The sequence below is a fragment of the Felis catus genome, chromosome D3 (assembly GCF_018350175.1).
Source record: "Felis catus isolate Fca126 chromosome D3, F.catus_Fca126_mat1.0, whole genome shotgun sequence".
In the NCBI taxonomy this organism is placed as follows: domain Eukaryota; kingdom Metazoa; phylum Chordata; class Mammalia; order Carnivora; family Felidae; genus Felis; species Felis catus.
Window position 1 is genome coordinate 37,258,647 of NC_058379.1, and position 19,666 is coordinate 37,278,312.

Consider the following 19,666-nt stretch of genomic DNA (forward strand, 5'->3'; position numbering starts at 1 on the left):
CCAGCATTACCCTGATATAAAAGCCAAAGATACTACAAGAAAATTACAGAGCAATAACCCTTACCGATATTGATACAATAATCCTCAACAAAATACTAACTTTAAACTGGATTAAACAATATATTACAGGTTTATACAACCTGATCAAGTAGCCTTTACTCCTGGATTGCAAGGAGGGATCAACATATGAAAGTCAATCAATATATCATACCCCATTAACCGAATGAAGGGAAAAAATAACGCCATCTCAATTGACACAGGAAAGTGTTTGACAACATTCAGGTGCTTTCATGGTTAATTTTACATGTCAATTTGACTGGGCTACAGTGTGCCCAGATATTTGGCCAATTATTACTCTGGGTGTTTAAATGAGGGTGTTCTTGGATGAGATTAACATTTAAATCGGGGAGTTTCTGGATTGGTGAACATGTGGAGAGCAGGGGAGAGTGGCATGTCTGGAGAGGGCACTTGCTCTATCCATCTCTTCCATATGGCTATTCTTAAGTTATATCCCTACATAACAAAACAATCATCTAAACTGTGAACCTCTGATGTCATCTCCACACTTCATCAATTCTTACTTCAGTTCCTTCATGGATGATATAATTTCTCAGTCCAGGCTTAAAGGAGAAAAGTCTTATTACGATAAAGACATGGAAGGGCAGGCTTTAGAAGTATAAGAAAGTTCTGGATATTTAAAAGCTAAAGAGTATCTGGGAAAAGAAAACTATGAGAAAATCATAAGTGAATGCTCAAAAGAAACAGATGCTCAAGGCAAACATATGGCAGAAGTATTATTAGTACAAGGACAAGGGAGAAGATGACCACGAAGGCCATCTCCTCAAGCCTACCCCAATGATCATTCCCATACTGTAGCTACTGTAAGTACCGTATTTTCTCCAACCACAAATTATAGATTTAGTAATACTATCCACATAAATTCCTTTGTACTTGTCCACAAGTTCTGATGTCTTTGTTAGGAAAACAGCATCAGCTATTTTCACCCAGACCTTAGCCTAATTCCTATTGGTTCCAGTTTCTCCCACCCGCTGAATGGTTAACCAACAGTGACCTTTTTTTTACTTTTTCTCTTACCACTATTTAACCTCTTCTATGCCAGTGCAAACAAACTCCCAGCCCTAACTTGTGTAAGCCATGTAGATCCCAGACCCCACCCCCTCCTTTTCTCTGGGACATCAGTACTTTCTACCTGGCCATCCTTCACCCTTGCAGCTTTAGACTGAGACATTTACAGAAATTAACTTGCACTTACTTATACAGCTGGTAGGTGCCAGAGTGAAACTTCAATAGAGGTTTTCCTATCTGTATACCTCTCCCTATTCCCTTGCTGTTAATTACCATACTAAGCATGAGATTATATACTTATATATAAATATACACATTCATTTAAAAGATTATAAAGTAAGGAAATGTGTATAAAAAAAGGAGAAGTAAAGCTTGTGAAAAATCTACAGGTACTATATATATCATGTAAATGAAAAAAAATGTAACACTTATGCCTGATTGTAAAGGTTTCTCATGGGTTTTATCAGGTGAACATTGGTCAGCATTCTGCAGAAACTTTCAAGTTGCAATTGCTTTTAAATATTATGTGTCAATTAGTCAAGAATGGCACATTTTATACCTGTGTTTTTGGTTTTTGCCTTCCAGGGGTAACTAACAAAAGGAAATGCGCATTACACTGCATGCTAATATAGCATGCCAATAAAACATTAAGAGCTTAGCTGTGGCACAGACGACAAAAAGATTGGGTGGATCTGCAAGTACCTTTAAGAAGAAACCCGGGTACCTGGGTGATTCAGTTGGTTAAGTATCTGACTCTTGATTTTCGGCCTGGTCATGATCTCACGGTTCTGAGTTTGAGCCCCACATCTGGCTCTGCGCTGACAGTGTGGAAGGAGCTTGGGATTCACTCTCTCTGCCCCTCCTCTGTTCTCTCTCTCTCTCTCTCAAAGTAAATAAAAACTTAAAAAAAAAAAAAAAAAAGAAACCAAAATTTAAAAGGAAGGAGAACACTTTCATGTTCTATGAGTAACATAACCTGTAAACAAACCATAATGTAGAGAAGTGGGGCCTGGATCAATTACTGAAAAAGAATAATAACAAAATATTTCTTTAAATTTCTAGAGTTCAGAGTTCCAGAATTTTCAAAATGCTCTTATGTATATAATCTCATTTTACCATAATGGTTTCATGCAGCAAGCAGGAAAGTGTAAGTTTTCCCATCTTACAGAGAAGGAAGGTTCAGTGTCAAAATCCTTCATGAAATGTTTCACACCTAGTAACAGAGAGCATAAGTAACCTGAACATTGTTCTAAGACCTTTGGAAACATCAACCTAGCTCCTTAATCACAGCTGACAAAGTTTTCTTTAAGCAACATTAATCAAGATACTCCTGGGGGAGTTTTGTTTAGTCCATAAATGGCTCTCCGGGATCATCAGATGTAGATAATAAACAACAGAAAAAAAAAAAAAAAAAAAAGCAGTCACAAGATTATCATTATACTTTCAAGGTGTTAAAGACTACATTCAAGGGGCGCCTGGGTGGCGCAGTCGGTTAAGCGTCCGACTTCAGCCAGGTCACGATCTCGCGGTCCGTGAGTTCGAGCCCCGCGTCGGGCTCTGGGCTGATGGCTCGGAGCCTGGAGCCTGTTTCCGATTCTGTGTCTCCCTCTCTCTCTGCCCCTCCCCCGTTCATGCTGTCTCTCTCTGTCCCAAAAATAAAATAAAAAACGTTGAAAAAAAATTTTAAAAGACTACATTCATTCGTTCAATAAATATTTAACGAGCAACTACCCCATGCCAGCCACTGGGTTAGATGTTAGGGACTCCACCTTAAGCAAAACAGGTTATTTGCCCCCACTGTCATGGAGTTTTCTCTCCTGTGTGTGGGGACTGGGATAAGTGAGACATCAAGTTTTAAAAAGAAATCTCAAAACATCATGATGACAAACTCTGAAGAGCACTAACAAAATAGAGAATGTGTCCCTCCAACATGTACCCTTAAAGCTAATCCAAAGTGATGGTATTAAGAGGTGGGGGCCTTTGGGAGGTAATTATGTCATCATGGTGGAGCCCTCATCAATGAGACTAGTGTCCTTATAAAAAAAAAAAAAAGCCCCCCCCCCCAGGGGGAACTGGGAAGGGGGAGTAGTGAGCAGGTAGGCCCTTGCCTTCTTCAACCATTCGAGGACATAAGGTGAAGTCAGCCACCTAGAACAGGGACATCACTAACCATGATGGCACTTCATTTTGGACTTCCAGCCTCCAGAAATGAGAAGTAATTTTCTGTTGTTTATAAGCCACCCAGTTTAAGGCATTTTTGCCACAGGAGCCAGAGGGACTAAGATGGGTGCTACATACACAAGCCTATGAAAGGAGGACCTGATCTAACTGGTACTCTGGGGGGACAGAGTAGGCTTCCTTTGAGAAAGCGGTGCTAAGTGTTGATTTCTTTTTTTTTTTCTCAATGTTTTTTATTTTTGAGACAGAGAGAGACAGAGCATGACGGGGGAGGGGCAGAGAGAGACAGAGCATGACGGGGGAGGGGCAGAGAGGGAGACACAGAATCGGAAACAGGCTCCAGGCTCCGAGCCATCAGCCCAGAGCCTGACGCGGGGCTCGAACTCACGGACCGCGAGATCGTGACCTGGCTGAAGTCGGACGCTTAACCGACTGCACCACCCAGGCGCCCCTAAGTGTTGATTTCTGAACGATGACCAGGAAGTACTATGCCTGGCATGGGGGGGGGGGGAGAGGCGGGAGTTGCGGGGGGGGGGGGGGTGGTAGACTAAAAGGTTGCTGGGCAGATTGTGCAAAGATTGTAAAATGAGGGCGGGAAAGCACCACACATCCCGAGAAACATGAAAGTTCTTTCTGGCGATTCTGTCTCCAATTCCCACCTCGCTTTTTCCAACTTACTTCCATGGAGTTTCCATGTCCACGGGTCCCAGGTTACCGGCCTAGGCCACCGCGCGAATCTAATGATTCGGCCACTGGGCAGCGGGGGGCTGTGGACGCCGGGGCGGCTGCTGTGGATGGCTCACCCACTTGCCCCAGGCACTCGCCGACACCCACCATTCCTACGGCAAGCACCGCGGCTCTTGCAGGAAGTGGGCGGCCCACACTCTGCCAGGGAAGCAGCTGCGCTTCGGTGCGGGTTTCATCACGGACGCCCAGCCTCACCCCAAGCCCCTCCCCCGCTCCCGGAGCCCGGCCTGCCCCTCACACCACCAGCCGCGGCCCGCCGGGATCTCCGCACCGAGGCCCGGGCACTGCCAGGCCCTGAACGGTCCTCGGCGGGAACGGTACCCACGGCGGGAACCACCGTCTGGCCCCGGGGCGGCCGGGGTACCACCGTCCCCCGACCCGTCCGCCTGCTCACCGGGTCCCGGGTCTCAGGAGTCACACGATCCGGCCGAGGGCGCGACGGCAGCGACCACGCCACAGCCAGCCCTGCGCCCGTCCCTCGGGTCGGCTTCCTCGGACTCTTGAAGGAATATGCGGCCCCGCGGGGTTCTGCAGATTCGCCGTTCTCTCCGCCCGCACACTCGTTCTCTCTTTAAGCACACAGAGCGGGAAAACACGGGGCAGAGTCCTTCAGAGCCACGCCGTTTGGGCCACCGTGGTGAGGCGAGGACAAGGACGCGCCCAGGCACTGGAAGCGTCGACTCTCAGGCCCATCTGGCTGTTAATGGCGGGCAGGCTGGCCAACACCGGCCATGAGGAGAAAGGCAGCGCCAGCTGAGGGCTAGGGCGGGACTTGGGCGTGGAGCGCTGCTTGGGAACCATAGCGCCCGGCGAGGGTGGAGTCTGCCTGGCCGTCGGCCTGGCGGGTGAAGGAGTGGGAGGGGCCTATATGCACCAGAGGGGCGGGGTCAGAGAGCGGTGGAAACAGTGCCGGCGGGGGCGGGGCCAGCCTGGCTGTGGGCGTGACAGCTGAGCGGAGTGGGCGGGTCGATCTGCAGCGGTTGGTGGCCGTTGGCGCGGCGGTTGGGAGGGTTGTGAAATTTGGGGCTCACACCTGGGGTCAGGGTCATTCATATCAAGCTTGTGTCCGATTCTGTAGAAAGCAGGGAACCGCAGCCACCCCAAGCTACAATCAAGGTCTGCTTCAACGTGGTTACTCCCTAAAGAGAGAGGCCAGACCACTGCGAGTCCTGAGAGGTGCGGGGGAGAGAAGCTTCGAACAGTGGTTTTTCACCAAGAGGTGTCGAAAGTGATTGCTGAGGCATCAGCGGGATTGCTGGTGAAGCTAGTTGTCATCCTTTCATAATCTCTCTTTCAGTAGATTGGAGAGCGGAGTAAAAATAATTCTATTTACCCAGAGTGGCCTTAGAGAGATAAAGCGATCAAGAGGGGACAGGAGTGTGTGCAGGCAGCGCTGGAACGGGCCCCGCTTATGTGGCCCCCTGATCTCTTAGTGGGAGTTTCTCAGAGACTCGGGAACTTGGGGAGAGGTTGTGGGCAGCAAAAGGACGTCCAGTCTCCAGATGGGGGCAGCTGAGGGTGGTGGGGAGCCTGGGCTGTGGCCCCTCCGGCAGGAGGCTCCAGCCGTTTAGTGTGGAGTTGGGAGCAGACAAGCTCTCTTTGGGATTCGAGGTGTCCTACACGTTTTTTATTCTCTTGCTTCAGAGGGCACGGCCAGACCCAACAGATGGAAGCTGCGAGGAGACCAATTTAGACGTGATTGGGGAGGTAAGGATTGAGCTGACAGAACACCCCATTCCTGGGATTAGGCCATCACTGGCAGGGAAGGATGAGCCCCATGGTGGAAAGAGCATGGTTTTGGAAATGAGAAGTGTCTCTGCTTCTGGTTTTGAGTTGGTCATTTATTTCTACAAGGCTGCATTTCCTCACTTCTGAAATGTTGATAAGGATATTTTCCCTGCTACCTCATAGCTGTGGCGGAGGTTGACTTTGATGGCCGCTGTGAAAATGCTTTGCACAGTAAGGGTGACAAGAGCTAACAATTACTGACTCCCAGCTGAGAAGATGAAGGGGTTTTCCACGTGCAGTCTCATTTCATCCTTACATCAACTGTCTCTGGTAGGTATTGTTATTAGCCTCGTTTTACAAATGAAGAGACTATGGCTGCTATCAGAGAAGTTAAGTAATTTGCCCAAGGCTTTTCAGCCGGTTGGAGCAGAATCCAGGCCTCAATGTATTCAGACTGACCCCAGAGTCTATTCTCTCAGCACTGCACTATAAAACCTAAATCCTGTGGGTTTTGTTGTTGTTATCAGTATTTTATAGAACCAACTCCAAATTTAGGCAAGATACTGAGCTATATTTCCTCTAACTCCAACAGTGAGATTTGCTGATTCCAATAATCGACTCTACCTACAGGCTTTTCGTTATTATAGCTTAATTTCTCAGCCTTAAGTAGCCTTTTTACCTATAAAAGAGTCCTGTCAACATGTAAATATCCCTTGAGGTGGGGGGGGAAAGATTGAGGGGAGGTGCCTAGAAACAAAGAGATGAAAACTTGACCTAGATTAAAAAGGGCATAGAGGAGAGTTGTGGGAAGACGTAATATTAAGCAATTTGTCTCTCAAATTGTCTATAATGAAAGACCAGTTTTAATTTTTAAAAATTTCCTATCTGTAGTGGACTGATCTTTTCGTAAAATACTATAAAAATGATTTACTAGAAAAATGCAATGAAAAAACAGACATAATACATACCCAGTTTTCTGAATTAAAGACCACAGAATGAACCTGCATTTTTATTAACCATAAGAATAAATAAAACAGGAAAAAAAGAATTTTAAAACCAGTGCACATTCATTGAAAGTATGGATACAGATGTGACAAAGAATCCCTACTATGCTTGTAGCATTTTTTTCATTCCACAGATGTGTTTACTTCTTGTTAATTTATCTAAAATTAATTTGGGTTTGGAGCACCTGGGTGGCTCAGTTGGTTAAGCATCTGGCTTCGGCTCAGGTCATGATAATGATCATGGTTTGTGAGTTCGAGCCTCGTGTCGGGCTCTGTGCTGACAGCTCAGAGCCTGGAGCCTGCTTCGGATTCTGTGTTTCCCTCTCTCTCTATCCCTCCCCTACTCACACACTGTCTGTCTCTCAAAAATAAACATTAAAAAAAATTTTTTTGAAAGCTCATTAGAGAAACTAATCTCATAGAGGTATGTTGATTGCAGTGTAAGAGGAGGTTAATTTCAGCAAGTTCAAGATACTCATTTTTAACTTAGATCCAAAATGAAAATTTTCACAACTCATTTTCAGTCCATCAACTAGTTCCACAATTTATTTCATAGTTATATTTCAACTACCTTTTATTGAAATCACCTTTCAATAAAAGGCAGAACCATGATTTTCTTACATATGCCTGTTCTTGTAATGAAAAGATAAAATTTAAAGCATTTTGTCAAACTTGTAAGATGTAACTTTGCCGACTGGCAATATTAAGTTCATCACCTACTTCACTGACAGTCATTATTAAGTGATGGAACATGTCAAAAATCTGTAAAGGTATATTCTTCCAAGCTTTTATTTTTCCCTTTCAATCAGATATTTACTGGCAAAACATGTTGCCATACTTCTTTGCATGGAAGTATAAAAACCATTAAAATACTGAAGATAGCAGCAAATAAGCGAGACTATCTAATGTACACTTTAAAAAATTAGAACCAAATTAGCTTCTTATTTTGTAGAAACCTATGACACGAATTTGCCTTACAGTTCAGACATTCTTGACACAGCTTTCTTGCTCCATAAAGATCCTAATTCAGCATGTGGTACGTGTTATGATTCAACTTCCATATTATTACATTTTTTATAATTTTAATTTATAATTTTAATTTTACACTTTTATAATAATCTTCAATTTACATTAGTTTTTGCTGCATCACTAAGCATACTTTTTAGTGAAGCTGACATTTTTCATAGCAAGACGTTTCTCCATGAAGGGAGTTCGAGACTGATTATGGTCAGTTGCAAGCTCTCCATCTGGGTAACTCTTACAAAGTGCTTTTCTCTCATTGCAGGGGTCCCATCAGAGCACGTTCCTACTCAAAACTTAAACTCCAAGCACATTTGTTGACAATGTAATCCTTCATGGTTTTCTTCAGTACAGAGTTGGTTGCTTTTAGCAATAAAGCTGGGTGGGGGTGGGGAGAGGGGCGGGAAGAATCCTACCATTTTACTATTGTGTTCAAATTAATTCATTTTAGCAAGATCTGTGTGGCTGCCGAGTTGCAGTGAAAACCAGGCAACATTATGTATTTTATGGTTGGTCTTAATTCTTAACAGCCGGTTTCTGAACACATGTGATTGGAAAGTGATTCTTGAGCCCCATTTTTTTCCTGTGTTTCACCTAATGCTTCTAAGCAAGCATCTCTGATGCAATCATTTGCTAATCTTCCAGTAATTATCAGTGGATTTTTAGTTTTAGCAACCTGAGGAGCAATTTTCTGTGAAGCCCCCAAAAGCTTTAATGCTTATAGTGTATAATACGGAACATCTGCTCTGTCAGCCTCTTGATTCAAAACTCTCTTTCTCAAAGACTTCTTTTTTGTTTTGGATTTGTTTGGTAAGTAAATGTCACTTAAGGATCCGTTTCATTCACGACTCATTAGTACTTTTCCATAAATCACATTATGGTTTTAGCACTTTGTCAGACAAGTTTACTTGCCTAGTACAGCTACCAAATATGTGTGTATTTACATTAAAAGTCGTAATTAAAAGTCAAAATGATTATAACAACGATGTTGGATTATAGCTGACAAATCTTAAAATGATATGAAGCGTGAGGCGGTCCTCCTGTGCCCCTGTCACATGCATGTACCACTCAAGTTCCACCCAAACTGCTCTGTACTCTATTCGATGAGTTGAGTTCATCCATCATGTCCTGGGGCTTTGGGGAAATATATCACATTATTACATACACATTTCTTAAAGCTTCCTCCTGTTCTTTCTGCCTACATTGTGTTGGACTTTGTTGTTGTTGTTTTTAACTTTATCTGTTGAAAGAGAGAGAGCGAGAGAGCGAGGGGGTCGGGAAGGGGCAAAGAGAGAGGGGAAGAGAGAGAATCCCAAGCAGACTCCTAGCTGTCAGCGCAGAGTCCGATGTGGGGCTCAATCCCACAAACAGAGCCAAAAACCAAGAATTGGATGCTTACCCAACTGAGCCACCCAGGCACCCCTGCAGACCACACTTTGAATAATATTGTCCTGGAATTGATGATCGGCACTTGTCAAAAATGCTAACCTCTGCTGGGTACCAAATGCTTACTTGGCAATAGAGGAGAAAAGATATGTCAGTTCTTGCTCTAGTCTGGCTCAGCCCCAGTGATTGGGTGTGTCTTCTTCAAAAGCTACATTTACTTCATCTCAGGGTTATCTTTGTTAGGTGCCAGTCAAGAAAAGCTACAACGTCCAGTGGGATGTAAACATCAACGCTGGATTTTCATACCGCCTCAGAGAATGGCCTCGTTCTGGATATCAGCATTGCCAAAGTAGATGCCATTGTATTAGAGATTATAATTGGCAAGGTGGGCGCTTAATATTCAGGATTTTTTTCTCCCTACCACCAGTAACAGAGCAGTTAGGAAACATTAGACATGCCTAGTACCAAATCCCAATCATCTACTCTGAAGGAGTGGGAAAGGTCTAACCACTAATGTAGAGCTGATAAAACACCTTTTAATGCCTTTGATAGTACAGAAGCTGTGTCATTCCACTGCTCCTGCCCAGCAGCCCAGACCCTGACCTTGTGGAAGTGGAAGAAGAATCTCAAATTCTGTCCTCAGGCAGAGCAGGCTGTCCAAAGTGAATATTGGTGAACACCCTTCCGGTCAGCAAAGGAGGAGGGCGGGACATGGAAGGACGGACTATAGGTGCATGATTTCATCCGTTTGGGACTCCACGCTCCTGGAGGGGAGGAATAAGTTTGTTAATGGTTTTGTACAGTGCCCTGCGTGACAGTCATTACATCTATGAGGTCTCCACAGACAGTGAAGTGATTTTTTTAAAATAGTAATTACATCTCTCCTTTCGAGTTTCACAGATTAATCCATAAGACCTGCCCATCATCCTCTTAACAGTATCTGGGGCTTTCATAGTTACAGCTGTTCACAAAGCCTCTTGTGAAAAATACTTTGCAAATGTACTTTCCTTTTGAGCCTTTCCAGAAACACAGGGCAGAATGGCCTGCTTTTACATTTTCCAGCCTAATGGTAGAGGCTCTGAACGCAAAACAGATCTAAATTTCTTTTTTCTTTCCCAAAGCGTATAAGCTTTTTCTTAAAAAAAAAAAAAAAAAAAGAGAGACAGAAAAATAACATCAAGGAAAGTAATCTATATGGCTCTTTGCTCTCTGGAAACAAATAGAACATGAAGTAGAATACTATACCACCAGACAGATATCACATGCATGAAAGAGATGCATTTCAGTGATTCTCAGCAAGGGGTGGTTTTGTCCCACAGGGGACATTTGTCTGGAAATACTTTGGTTGTCACAACTGAGGGAGAAGGGGCCGTGCTACTGGCATCGAGTGGGTAAAGACCAGGGAGGCTGCTAATCAGCCTCCCACGCCCAGAAGAGTCCCCCACGACACAGAACTAGCGGGCCTCAAAGGGCAATAGTGGCAGGTAGCGAAGCCATGATTTAGTTACACCTTCAAATTTTCTTCGAAGCTAATGCTTTTGTGGACTTATTTCTAGAACTTGTTAATCCCTGACATTTTATCCTTTGGGGCTCCGTTCTAGGGGTAAGTCTTGCCAAAATAAGCCTTTTTCCAGTTTCCCAAATAAAGTGTAATTGTAAAGGGTACAATTAAAAAAATTTTAAAGATACAAAGAACTACCGGATGGGAGTATGCTAGTACTCCTACTTCTGGGAGCTTTTAGAGAAGTAGATTATAATACGAGCCTTACAATTTTCAGGGGAATCTTCTGATAAAGGAAGACCGCTTCGGGGAACAAACACACCCCCAAATGAGAAGGCATCAATATACCAGAGAAACCCGCGCAGTCTGCACAGACACGGAGTTCTTACGGATCGTCAGGTCCTCTGAGGTTGCGGCTGGGCTTTAATGCTGGCCTTACCCTCAGTCTCCTGTATTTCATCACTGTATCCCCACCTCCGTGGTCACAGCGGAACCTTCAATAGCCTCATGCCCACCGGCGAGCTTTTTGAGGAGCACCGAAGTGTGAGGAACTCTTTCGCAAATTGTGTTCATTCTTCCACAGACCAGGCCCAGGTATTGACCTGGGACTTGCGTTCTCCTCTGTGTGTGGATTTTCCTGACTGCAGACAATTGTCCTTGGTAGGACCTCAGTGACAGCTGATTCAGGATCGGTGATGAGCTGGTCGTAGCTGACGCAGGCCGAAAAGAATTCCTATAGTAAATGTGAGCGTTCATGCAGTTTCTCCAGATGGGGCTTGGAGAGTTTGTTTCATTAGTAGGTTTTTAAGACTGTCTTTGCTCTTCATGAACGCTGGCATGTCATTTCCTCTTCAGACAAAACTTCTGCCTCTGGTGCATGTAGCTCTATCGTGGGGTATTGGGGGAAGCAGGCTAGCTTCAGGTGGAGGCTTCTGGCATGTCATTTCGCACCTCTGTGTCCTGATATGTCTTCTTTTACTGGTTTATTTTGATCAGTTTATCTTGAGCAAGTGTTCCTCACTAAAGGCAGATGGATAGAGCATTTTCCCCCAGAAGAGGCAGCAGCCACGTCTCCTCTGGGGAGGAATCCATGATCGGTCTGGTTTGGAGGGCACCATCAAGCACTCTACCCCAGGGGCCAGCCAGCAAGTGTGGGCATCTGCGGGGGCCCTCTTCTGATCCAGGTGAGCGCTGGAGTTTCCCCGTTCATTTCCAGAGTCACAGAAGGCAGACATCCTTGCGAGGGTTGTCTGAGCAATGTCACCCTTTGCCAATGGAAGGCCAGGGGCTCTGTCTAGCAACTTTATGCAAGCCCAAGATGCAAGAGAGCACAAAATGGGAAGACTTTCTAAAAACCCTTTTTTCCTAATTTTAGGCCTTTTTATAAGACTATGCATGCTGATTTTTGTTGGGAAAACATGTTTAAGAAACTTACCCCTCTTGGGGACTGAAATCTGTGTGGGTGGTTTAAACTGTCTGCTTTCTTGACCCACTGTGCTGGTGGTTGGAAGCAGTTTTCTTTTTTTAAAATATTTTTAAGAGAGAAAGTGAGCAAGCAGGGGAAGGGGCAGAGAGAGGGGGACAGAGGATCTGAAACGGGTTCTGCTCTGATAGCAGTGAGCCCAATGCGGGGCTTGAACTCATGAACCACAAGATCATGACCTGAGCTGAAGTCAGTCACTCAGCTGACTGCGCCACCTGGGTCCACACCGGGAGCAGTTTTCTGTGTGGACCGCGTTGACCACACCGTCTCTCTGGAAGGAGCTCATACTTCCTGTTGCAGAATTGTTCTATAGCAGTAACGAAAGTTCCTCTGTATCTGTCAAAGGCAATGTAAACTTCATCTCTTCTAACACCTACAGCAGTTGCAGGGAAGATCAGATAGGGTTCTTTTTATCTAGCGCTTCAAGTTTCATTCCCCTCTTAAATTATTTAAGGCTGGCTTTGGTAGTTGCTTCCTAAAGAAGGTCAAATTGTGGTTTCAGATCCATTTAGAATTCATAAAAGGAACATTGGCTGAGCTGACACATTCATCTGGAACTCGAGGAAGGCTAAAGCAAAGCCCTATTTATACCCCCACGTGTCCCAACAGGTTGTGTGTCCAAGCAACCTATAGGCCTCCTAAAGTCATTTCCATTGTCACTGTGATCCAGTGCTAACTGTGATCTGGCACCTGTAATTCCGACGACTGTAGCAGTACATGCTGAAGAAACAGTGTGAAGGTAACACACTTCTCTTTCAAACTAGCTTTGAAATCGTTAAGCCTGAGGAATCTTGTACTGTCTGAAATACTGGGAAGGAGCACACAAAGATCCTGCCTCTTTCCAGAAATTGTTCCACTGGAAATTATCATTTTTCACAGGAGATATTCTCGACTGTCCTTCTTGACAGTCTAATGATCTTAATACTTTCCCTATGGTAAGCCTTTTCTGGCGTTTTCTCATTAATGGCAGTGGGCAAAGCACGGTTCTCTCCCAGGGTCCATTTGGCATGGGAATTCAACGTACCGCCGCCATATTTCAGGGTCTAAGCACAGAGCCCAGGCCTAATGTTTTTTACAGCTTTACTGAGGTATAATTGACCTACAATAAACTTCACATATTTAAAGTGTACAGTTTGATGTGTTTTAGCATGCGTATACCTCCCTGCAACCATCACCACATTCAAGATACTTGACGTATCACCCCCAAAGGTTTCCTCATGCCCCTTTGCAACCCCTCTCTTCCCACCCTCCTCTTAAACCTTTAACACGCTATTTCACAGTTGAAGCCAGAAAGTGGGAAAGCTACTCTTCCCATTCAGCAAGTCTGGTATAATCCCAGCTCCGAGACAAGGTAAGGAAATTATGACATTTACAGACCCAATGTTACTTTTGGATCCAGATGTGAAGATCCTCAACGAAATACTGGTTAATTAATCAATTATGGGAAAAAACAGGACCAATTACAATTGTATCCCATAGACTTCCCTTTTTATTCTCCAGTGTATTTTTTCACTAAATCTTTGTTCATTTTTCCCCAGTTTTTCTTCCAGTCTCCTCACAGTTTTAGCTTTAGTTGATATTCTCATTTTATCCTGACATTATAAAACAAGATGGCTACTTTCTCATAAGCTCCTGGAGGGGAAATGTGTGCTAGATGAAGAATGGTTGCTAGTTGGTAGCAATCACCCACATTTCAAAATGAAAGGAGCAGCGCAATGAAAGAAGTTCTATTCAATTACAATTTTCTTAGTCCCTTCTATTGCTCGTCAATCCCTCGAGTCCCCGAGAAATACCACTGAAGTTGCAAGGCATTCATTTCCCAGGTACTTCGATTTGTGCCAAAGCTCCTAAAAACAAAGCCGCCTTTGCCAGGAGGATAGGGCCCAACAAATAGGTCTTCTATGATAAAATATTAGACTGAATATATCCAGTCCATCTATGCAGCTGTCTCTAACATTCCTGCTATTTAGGAATGAGACATGATTAAATATTTTTTTATTTTTATTTTTAAAATTTTTTTTTTTAACGTTTATTTTATTTTTGAGACAGAGAGAGACAGAGCATGAACGGGGGAGGGGCAGAGAGAGAGGGAGACACAGAACCCGAAACAGGCTCCAGGCTCTGAGCCATCAGCCCAGAGCCTGACGCGGGGCTCGAACTCCCGGACCGCGAGATCGTGACCTGGCTGAAGTCGGACGCTTAACCGACTGCGCCACCCAGGCGCCCCAACGTTTATTTTATTTTTGAGACAGAGAGAGACAGAGCATGAATGGGGGAGGGTCACAGAGAGAGGGAGACACAGAATCTGAAACAGGCTCCAGGCTCTGTGCTGTCAGCACAGAGCCCGACGCGGGGCTCGAACCCACGGACCGTGAGATCATGACCTGAGCTGAAGTCGGACGCTTAACCGACCGAGCCACCCAGGCGCCCTGAGACATGATTAAATATTGAACATTTCTCAAATGTTTATCAATTAAGTGCTAACTTAGCACTTGAACTGGATGGCAAGATGAAAATGGAGAAAATGCTCTATGAAAACTGCTAGGACCAGGGCATCTGGGTGGCTCAGTCGGTTAAACATCTGGCTCTTGATCTCAGCTTGGGTCATGATCTCATGATTCATGAGACCGAGCCCGCGTCCAGCCCTGCCCTGACAGTACGGAGAACCTGCTTGATATTCTCTCTCTCCTGCCCTTCCCCTGCTCACACACACTCTCAAAATAACAAGATGGCTAGGACCAAAAGGCATATGTGCACCTTAAAACACTATCAAGTGAAGGGCTAAGTTATGGTATAGTGGGGTAGAAAGGAATGGGAAGGCTCTGAAAAGGTACCTGTAACTAGTATTGTAACTAGTATTTGTAGACTGTATAATAGGAGCACTTCTAACAGCCCAGCGGACAATGTACTTTCACTGTAGTAAGGGGACTGTCGCGGACAGGGTGGGTGGTATTAGGACATGAGAGATCTAAGTTCCCTAGTTGAAACAGGGACCCTGGTGTAACGGGAAAGAGTACTAGGCAGGTCGGGCCTGATTGTGGAGGATCCAACAAAATTACCTCAGGTGCATTAACAGTCAGCCCCTCGTATAAGAGGCTATCACTTTTCTGATAATCTATCACTATAGATTTTCTTCTGCTGCTGAATTTCAGGTGAATGGAATCGTGTAGTACATACTCTTCAATGTTTGATTTCTTTCACACAACACGGTTTTGAAATTCATATTTTTGCATGTATTTAAAATTCCTTTTTAGTCAGGGGCACTTGGGTGGCTCGGTTAAGCGTCTGACTTCAGCTCATGTCATGATCTCGTGGTTTGTGAGTTTGAGTTCCATGTCTGGCTCTGTGCTGACAGTGAAGAGCCTACTTGGGATTCTCTCCCTCTCTCTCTGCCCTCCCCTGCTCATGCTTACTCACCCTCTCTCTTTCAAAATAAATAAACTTAAAATGTTAAACAGTACCCTTTTTACCCTTTTCCAACTTCTCTCTGGACTGTCAGAAAACACGTCATTTACCACCAGAAAGGTAAGAGAAACGTCTTATGGGAGCCCCTAGCATCCCTGGAACTCCTGATTCTTTTCAATCTGCTTGTATGCTTTGCCAGAGATCTTTGGAACTGAGGTAACTCCCTTGCCTTCCCTGGCACAGTTGATCCAACAGAAATTACAACTGGGCTCAGAACATTCTGGGATGGCCAAAATAAGACAGCATGCACTCCCTAGTGAAGAACCATGGGAATAGATAATCTAGATGTGTCCTTGAAGAGGTTAACGGGGTGCCTAGGAATGACCGCTTCATTAGCCATGGAACAGAAAAAAAAAAAAAAGCCTCATTTCAACAAGGCAAGAATAGGTACCATGGGAGGACAAATCCATTAATCTTCCCAACAGATTAACCTGATGCCCCAAGAAAGAGAAAGGGTGGGGAAAGCACATCCGTTTGTTTTTCAGTGTCCATTCTCTGTGCCAGGAGTTACATCCAAGGGAATAAATGAGCCATTTGGAATGAAGCCATATTTGTGTATTGTGTGGGAAAGAGACTCAAAAAGAGACAACCCAGTCTGTTCACCTTGAGAGAAGCTGAGAAAGACAAGGAGGGCCTTTGAGTTGCAAGAGACAGATGCAGCCCTTCTAGAAGCGTATAGTCCCCACATTTGGGGCTTGAATCTAGCAGTGAGCAGCAGAGATAGTGCCAGCCCCCACTCGGGCTCCCATCTACACTGGGGGGGCTCAGAGCCCTCTGCCCACTCCAGGAGAGTTTCAAAAAAGCAAATGGAGTGCCACGTGCCTACCCAGGGCATAGGCATCCGAGATGCAGGGAGGAGCATGAGGAAGTGCTCCCTGCCCACCTCTCTCCCAGTCACCCCAAAGCCCCCAGTGTGCTCCTGGGTGTGTGACCACAGGGCGCCTGACTTCAACCATGGCCTTGGGAAAAGCTTTAAAGGCCCTTCATCCCCCAGGCCCCGTGTGAGGGAGTGATCTGAAGAACTTCTGTCTGCTGGAGAGTTCAGTTCCAACACAAGAGGACAACGACAGCAAGGAAACCTCAACTATTCTGCAGCTCAGCTGGCACCAACCGGTACTGGAATAGAACCCGAATCCTCTGCTGCTGTCCAGTGACAGACACCAGGAAAGTGGAATGTTCTCTAGGATAATGACAGGCTAGTTTTAGAGGTAAGATGACAAAATCTAAATGTTGACAAGTTCAAGCCAGAAGGACTTGGGCCTACCTGTGTTCATTTAGGACTGGGATGTGGCTATGCTTTCAAACTTGGTCACCCCCATGGTTTCCCAAAGGGTTGATGTGGGCTGTGACAAGAAAGGATCCAAGGGACTCAAGAGTTTTGACTTGAGGAACTAAAAACTGTTGCTCTGAACTGAGATCTTAAAAAACTAACATATGGTTAGAATGGATTTTGGCATAGAGATTTAAAAATTCACTTTGAGACATGCTAAGTATGGAATGTTTTAAAGGGGGATATTTTTGCTAAACTGGATAAAAATTTTGCAGCACCAAGATTTGATGGGTTCAACTATCATTACTCTTAGTTGATGTAAAAATCCAGCATCTCCAGGATAAAGATAATTGGAGCTCTATTAAGATTAATTGGATATACAGTAAATGGATTGGTAAAGAGATGAAGGGAAGATTGCTGTCTGATGGAAAAAGCCAAATCCTAATGATCATATATGTATTCCTTATATATTTGTATGCTAATTGGGTTGAACATACATTATGGAGGGAAAGACTGTAAAAAAAAAAAAAAAAAAAGGGTTGACGTGACCTTTTCTCTGTCTCTGTGGAAATCTGACCTTAGGTTAACTTTCTGGCTTCTTGCTTCTGGGAACCTGGTAAGAGAATATGTTAGTTGTACTACTGGGGAGCATTGTTTTTAGTAAAAGGTAGATCTTATGATGCAGATCTATGCTTTCAAACCATGAGTTTTGTAACCTTCTCCTCCTGGAACAGAAAACCCTTGCCTCCACATAATGGGCAGTGCAGTGTGTGGATATGTGGTTCTGGATCTATTGGGTACAGAAAGACCAAAGAAAAAATAATTCCTCAGACTCATCCCTCTGTATGAATTACGGAGGAAGAAGACCCAACGTCAGAGAAACACCTGAGACTGCTCCATGGTGACCTCTTTGAAATCTCCGCATAATGATTTTACATGGTGTCCAAAAGATGAGCGAGTTACTGTTATTTGTTGTTGTTATCTGTTGCTTGTCAAGCAAGCTTTTGATATTTGTAAATTCTTACGTTCCTTTAAATAGAGGTTGCTAATGGCACACAAGTGTCCTGAGATTTGTTTGTTTGTGAACCTTTTGGTTATAACTATGGGCAAAATGTCATGGAGTGATGTTAAGTTGCTAAGCTGACATGGAGGGTGTTAAATTTTTATGTTCAGTATATTTTGTGTTTATTATATGCATCACTATATAATACTTCTTGAACTATTGTATTTCAAGAGTTGTAGTGTTAGAGATTGTGTAACTGACAATATATTTGAGAATGGGATAACTGTGGCTTGCTTGTTAGAACTGGCAGGTTACTTTGTAACTATTTCCAAAACATCTGTTATTTAAACTGAAGCAATAAGTCACTCCTTTAAAATAAAAAGCAATGGGGCATCTGGGTGGCTCAGATCTGGGTGGCTTAAGCATCTGACTCTTGATTTCAACTCAGGTCATGATCTCACAGTTTGTGGGTTCGAGCCCCACGTCGGGCTCTGGGCTGACAGTGCAGAGCCTGCTTGGGATTCTCTCCCTCTCCCTCTCTCTGTCCTTCCTCCACTCATGCGCACTCTTTTTCTCTCTCAAAATAAAAAAATAAACATTAAAAAGTAAATAAATAAATAAAATAAAAAGTTGTTGCGTCATTGAAAGATTTAGGACACTACAAAATAGCTTCTGCAACCCTGTTTGGCAATGGATTAGCAGAGTGGTGGATTCACTGATTATTAGTGATGGGTATGTTCTTACTGATTTTGGTACTTTTTTTTTTTTTTTAGCATTTATTCATTTTTGAGAGTGAGAGAAACAGAGCATGAGTGAAGGAGGGGCAGAGAGAGGGAGACATAGAATCCAAAGCAGGCTCCAGACTCCAAGCGGTCAGCACAGGGCCCGACGCAGGGCTCGAACTCACGGACTGTGAGATCATGACCTGAGCCAAAGTCGGACGCTTAACCGACTGAGCTACCCAGGCGCCCCTGATTTTGGTACTTCTATGTTCAGATCGTTGTTAAGTCATTGGGTTGGAGCCCTGGGGTGGCGTGGAGTGAGATGTAGTGAGTGCGGGTCACTGATGGGAGAGAAGCCACTGTCATTTGAGGACACAAGTTACGCCCCAGCACCGGCCCGCAGCTGCACAGTGAAGGAACTTACGGTGAGGTTGCTAAGCAAATACTCGGAATGAATTACTGCTACCTATAAGCTCATAAGCAAATTGTTAAAAATACACATGCTTGCTAGTTGACATAGTTCAGATAAAACTTTTCAAAAGCATACTCTCCTCATTCCCTTTGCTTCTCACCCCCACCCAGAGCAAGTGTAATTTACTACAGGGAAGATAAAAAGAAACATCTAAGGGGAACCCCAGCATTGCCCAAAGTCCTGATTCCCTTTAATCTGCTTTTATGTTTTTATGTTAAGCATTTTTTTTTCAAAATTCTACAGAAAATTTCAAGCGTAGAGAATATTACGTTGAATACTGGTATACCTACTGCCCTTCCATCGGAAGTATTTTACTATATTTGGCCTGAAGCATATCTATCTTTCTATTGATTCATCAATCTATCTTATTTTTACACATTTCACAATAATAAATTACAGACACCGATACACTTCCCCCGAAATGCCCCAGGATGCATATCATTACCTTAAGTTCAATATTTCTTATTTGCAAATTATTGTCTTTTGAGGTAGCATTTACATATAATGAAATGCAGGAATAGTAAGTAAACATTCACTGAGTTTTGACAAATATATACATTTTTGTAACCCAAACACTTATCAAAATATAAAACAATACTAT

At 44.0% G+C, this 19,666-nt stretch overlaps 1 protein-coding gene and 1 long non-coding RNA gene across 40 annotated transcripts in view; one reads left to right on the forward strand and one right to left on the reverse strand.

Annotated features, from left to right (window-relative positions):
- The window catches only part of ARHGAP28 (Rho GTPase activating protein 28), a 330,654-nt gene that overhangs the window by 79,706 nt on the left and 231,282 nt on the right, over positions 1-19,666 (reverse strand). For all 23 annotated transcript variants that reach the window (XR_006587776.1, XR_006587777.1, XR_006587780.1 and 20 more), the window contains one exon: positions 4,406-9,913. The gene's annotated coding sequence lies outside the window, so the exon portion shown is untranslated. The remainder of the gene's footprint in view (positions 1-4,405; positions 9,914-19,666) is intronic.
- Positions 4,913-18,354, forward strand: LOC123381136. Of its 17 annotated transcripts, none has more exons than XR_006587798.1 (6): positions 4,913-4,990; positions 5,090-5,187; positions 5,656-5,718; positions 5,923-6,069; positions 9,393-9,879; positions 10,928-13,262. It is a non-coding gene; the product is annotated as an uncharacterized LOC123381136 (long non-coding RNA). The 17 variants fall into 17 exon arrangements; XR_006587804.1 differs by lacking the exon at positions 4,913-4,990 and adding an exon at positions 16,593-18,354 and having other exon boundaries at positions 5,048-5,187; positions 10,928-11,834; XR_006587797.1 differs by lacking the exon at positions 4,913-4,990 and having other exon boundaries at positions 5,048-5,187; positions 10,928-11,394; positions 11,647-13,262.